This window comes from Aulostomus chinensis, chromosome 3, assembly GCF_037954235.1.
Source record: "Aulostomus chinensis isolate RoL2024-O1b breed Wild chromosome 3, RoL_Achi_v1.0, whole genome shotgun sequence".
Taxonomy (NCBI): domain Eukaryota; kingdom Metazoa; phylum Chordata; class Actinopteri; order Syngnathiformes; family Aulostomidae; genus Aulostomus; species Aulostomus chinensis.
The window spans coordinates 18,471,454-18,476,422 of NC_141322.1; the positions used below are offsets into that span (position 1 = coordinate 18,471,454).

At 41.1% G+C, this 4,969-nt stretch overlaps 1 protein-coding gene across 5 annotated transcripts in view; it reads left to right on the forward strand.

Moving 5' to 3' along the window:
• The window catches only part of grm2a (glutamate receptor, metabotropic 2a), a 37,624-nt gene that overhangs the window by 6,306 nt on the left and 26,349 nt on the right, over nucleotides 1-4,969 (forward strand). For 2 of the 5 annotated variants that reach the window (XM_086199254.1, XM_086199257.1), the window contains exon 3: nucleotides 1,320-1,402. The exons of 1 other annotated variant lie outside the window; for it this stretch is intronic. The gene's annotated coding sequence lies outside the window, so the exon portion shown is untranslated. The remainder of the gene's footprint in view (nucleotides 1-1,319; nucleotides 1,403-4,969) is intronic. 2 more of the 5 variants (XM_086199255.1, XM_086199258.1) reach the window with 1 other exon arrangement.

Below are 4,969 nucleotides of genomic sequence, written 5' to 3' on the forward strand. Positions count from 1 at the left end.
CCATCATCCTCTCTCCTTTATCTTATCTCTGCCCTCTCGCATCTGCTACTCTTTTCATTTTTTTTTTTTTTTTTGTATTCCTCACCCACCCCTCCCATCGTTCCTTCACACAGACTGGTTTGAAGTGTGTAAGCTGCTGGCAGGTTTTATGCTCTTGAATTAAAAAAGGCCATCTGGAGAAAGAAACAGGGATGGCTGCATGGAAGGAGAGCGAGGAGAGACGAGTGTAGACAGAATCTTGGGCGGGTTTTTTTCATCTGAAGTGAAAATAACGCTCTGAATATTTGTCCTTAACGCACAATCTGGACTAAGCTCATCGAAGTAGTCTTGGACTCAATAGTGCTCTCATCTTGTCAAGAGAACATCAAAGACTCCGTATACAACAGTTTAAAGTTATAATGGACAGAGGACTCATTAACATATTTCGATATTGTTACATTTTGTCAAAGCAAGTCAAGCTTTTCATGTGTCTGCATGCTTTCAGCTAAAGTAGTCTTATCTAAAATAATCGAAACAAAGCTAAGCTCATCATAGTGCAGTGACAGCAACAGGAGGAATAGTAATATTCCCATTTGGTGTAACTGAAATAAGTAAATAGACATGAAATTAAATTGAAAACTGCCGACTTCTTCTGCTCATGACTTATCATTGACAAATTGCTCAAATATAGGTTGAGTGTGTAAAGTAATTTGGGTTTTTCTGTTTCCAAGTCTGCCAAAACTGGACAACTCATCCTCTTTTTCTTGCCAAATCTTATTTCTTTACAAAGTTTTAAATAGAACTGATAAAAAAAAAGACAAAATACAGTTTTACGTTACTGCTGTTATCACAAGCAACAGAATTACTCCCTTTTGTTTCCGAAGTATTTCAACGATGTGATCACGGTGATTTTTGTTTGTTTTTTCTTCATCACAACAGAATATTAATATTTTATTAATCATAACAGGATGGACAGCAGAGTGATGTCAGCAAAGACAAAGGCGGTCCACAGTTGAGATGGACGCCTCCTGTGGGAATTCACTATCAGGGAGGAGACTGACAATGTGACAGCCAGAAATCCTTTTGTCGCCATTCTCTCTTGTGGCTGTGTGCTTAAGTGCTTCACCAGTGTTATTGGAGGCATTTTAACTGCAGAAATCTATTCATAATAAACACATTTAGACAGTCTACATCTCCGATGTGTAGTTTCCTTGGCAATTTGGCTCGTGCAGTGGTGTTTCACACATTGTAGAGCTGAAGCATCGCCTCCCTCCCTCAACTCTAGAAATGTTCTTAATTGCACATTCTTTCTCTTGTCTGCTGTTGCTTTTGTGTTCGAGGGAAGTGGTGACTCGGCCCATTTGCGGAGGCTGTTGCAGTGGACTTCCACTTGTTGACAAGCTGCTGAACGAGCAAATGGAAGGTCTGACATCCACACACTTATTTTGTTCCTCCCACAGTTCATAAAAAGTAATGCAACATGTCACATCTTATATCTTATTAAAAGACTGCAGTGTTTGCGCCAAAGGAGTCTCTGAGGAAATACTTCTTCATGAAATGATGGCTGGTATGATACTAATATATCAAAGATATTATAGCAATAAAAACATTAGTGGTTTGAAACAGGTTTATTTTAGTCAGCCGTTCTTTTCATGGGGGGGGGGGGGGTGTGCATCATTTTTTTAAAAGTTAACTTCCTGTGAAAATCAAGCTCTAACCTTGATATCATGTCAGTGTGGTGTTTTTCATTCCCTACAAGACGTAGCAGGCTTTAAAAAAAGCAGTCTAACTAAATATTTCTCTCTTGGAACTGTAGTGTGCCAAGGACGGTCTCAAATACATGTATTCAAGACATAGGCAGTTTGCTTTAGTCCAACTCAGTTGATGAGTTAGGAAACTTGAAGTGTTTTCCCGTTCAAAAAAATCAGGCGAACCAAAACGCATCGCTACTTAATCCCATGAGAATGCCCATTTGAGCAACACAGCAGGAGCTTCCTATGATCTGGACCGCTACATATTACTACTGCTTTCTTAATCTATCTTCAGCTTGTTTCTACTTAAAAAATTGCATATACTTTGCATGCGAACTATGCTGCGTCCAATAGTGCGAACACAAGTGGTTACAGGAGCCTTCGAACTGGCAGAGATGCGCTGCTGGTTGGATGGCGTTGTCTGCCACAGTTGTTGATTCTCAACTGGGTCATGGCCTCTTCAGCCGAGTCTGGGCACGGTTGAACTGGTCCACACTTAAGGGGGATTACTGGTTTCACAGTTGTCCAAATGAACCCCTACTGATAGGCCTTCCCACTGACATGGAACGGGCCCGGTGCCTGTCTGCGAACCTTAGTTTGAACCCCACTGCAAATTCTCACCCACACTTAGATATTTTTTCTTTTACTCCTCTGAATCAGTTTTTGGTTTGTACAGCTGAATTACATCTATATTACCAGCAGTAAACCTGTCAGAGGTTAATGTGTTTATTAAGCAGAAGCTACGTTGAGCAGGTAAGCAAGCATCAAGCTGTGAGCGAGTGGCAGAGAGGAGGGGGGTGCGCTGAACAGAGGCAGGGGCTACTGGAATATTAATAGATCATACTAAATGAAGGCAAATGTGGAGAGTCTTAGCTAGTTTAAGACATGAATGGATTTACTTTATTCTCTTGGAAAAACAGCTAAACATGTAATTTTGATGAAGAGAGATGGGTTTTGAGCTTGAAATCAATGCAAGAAAAGGCTCTTTAAAAGGCAGGACATGAAACGCTCCTACCCGAGTTTGGTCAGTTCACAGTGCATGCATCCCAGTTCTCCCAGAAGACCAAGCACCATGCATGACCAGACAGGCCCACTTGTCCTGGTCTGTATTCCACTTCCTCTTCACCCTCTCCACCTACTAGCACGTTTCCATGGAAACAACAGGGCAAGAGAGAGAGTAAAGAGATACAGAAAGAGACAGAGAAACAGAGGAAACCCCAAAAGAATGTTGTCTGCAGTCTGCAGTCCTGTTGAGAGCTTTATGTTGTTTAATTGGTACGTCACTTTAAAACATTGTTATCAATGAAACACACACATCAGAACAATAATATCCCCTTTCTTGGGTTTCATAATCTTCCTTCAATACATTTAATTACTGTGCGTCACTCTCTTGATTTGTTGAGACAATGGATATGAGACAAATCATTCTGGCTCAATAATTAACTCCAATAAACTTCACTCACTTTCAACCTCCTGCTTAATTAAGCCTGCAGGATTTGAGGGGACTGAACAATAACCCTCCATCTCTGCTCTTGCTAGCTGATGCATGAATCAGATTGGCTTTAACTCCTCGTGTGGAAGTGTCCCATTAAAGCTCGATGTGGTTCAGCACTCTACTGATACAATCGCCTCAGTATTCCAATATTGTGTTATTACCTTCGCCGAGGAGGTTGCCAGCGTGCTTTGTTTGTCTGCAGGATTACATATAAAATAAAATACAAAACCAATTTTCACAAAACAAGGTGTCGCAATAGCAGAACCCACGACATTTTGGGGCAGGTCGCATGGTGAAAGGCAGCCTTTTTTTCGGACATGATTGCGCTCTCTTTTTTCTTTTTCAAGCAATTTTTCAATATGAGTTCATAACAATGGAGGAAAAGCATGTTCATTTTTAGTGATTCCTAAACTTTCAGGTCATTACTGAATGGAGTACGTCTACTTCTACATGACTACATTCAGTCAGGAGACCATTAGCTTGGCTCAGGAGGTCACAGTGCCGAAGGCCTGCACAAACCAAATCTTGTTGTTTTTATAATATGGCTTTTGTATGATAAGATGTGATCAAGCAATACTTCACTCAAAAAAAATGTGCTTTTTATCTTTCAGTGACGCACAAAGAGGTGTCTTCAGCCTAAATGTGTTGACTCCTGTATTTGTGACTTAAAACATGCAGGAAGAGCCAGCTATGTATAGTTTTAGCTTAAAATTAAAGGCAACAAATGAACAACAACACTCTCTCAAAATATCTGTTCCCAAAATCTCAAGCACGTTCGTCCAGCTGCATGTGCTGAATAATCCACAAACACTTTGGTTAGAGCTAAAGACACCGGTTTGTTTCTCTTTCAAAGTAGCGCAGAGTCCATCCTCACAGCAGACAACCTGCCCTCCGACAGGGTCAGACATTGATATGTGGTTGAATTTTGGCTGAGAAACAAGTCAATGTGAGGAGGTCAACAAATTGATGGACTGACCACAGTTAGGCCAGCTCAAGGTCCGAGAGAACCAGTGAGCAAAACACTGAACCGCGTGGGGGAAATGCAAGCAGGTTGTTTTTCACCTGGAGGGAAAACAGTTGAGAGTGAAGAGAGAAAAACAGGAGGTAGGTAACAGGCATGCTGTGCCAGTAGTGTTGTTTCTATGATAACTCGCTGGCTGTAGCATCATGCGCCACGAAAACCTTCTGTAAGTAAAAAAAATTAAAACCTCTTCCCTTAACACACTGGCTGAACAGATCTCAGTCGTGAGTCTCTCATCGCTGTTCTAGCTAGAGAAATCTATAGCGCGGCTGACCCTAGCCTCTAACCTTGCTGCTCCGTATTACAGCATCATTAGAGGAAATGAGCACATACCAGAGCCAACACCTGTAAAACTCACCAGAGAGCCGACACCAAGGTTGAAGCTGCTGCCTTTGTCAAAGAGAACTGAAACCCCCTCATGCACTGTTTATCTCGGCATGAGTCACGCTTATTCTGGGGATAACAAATTCTGACATTATTTGGGAGTTACATCTCAGTTCATATGAGAAATAAATAATGTACCACATTTCAGATCAAGTGAATATGTTTACAGCTCACATGAACTCAATCTGAATGAATGTGTAATCGCATTTGACTTGACTGGGGTTTTATTTTATTTTTTGTTGTCAATTGTGTTTTGCAAGACTCTGTGTCTAGTTAATGTGATTTATGAAGAATTCCTTTGAGGCATGATTTAACGGTGAAGACTGTACAGGGCCATGT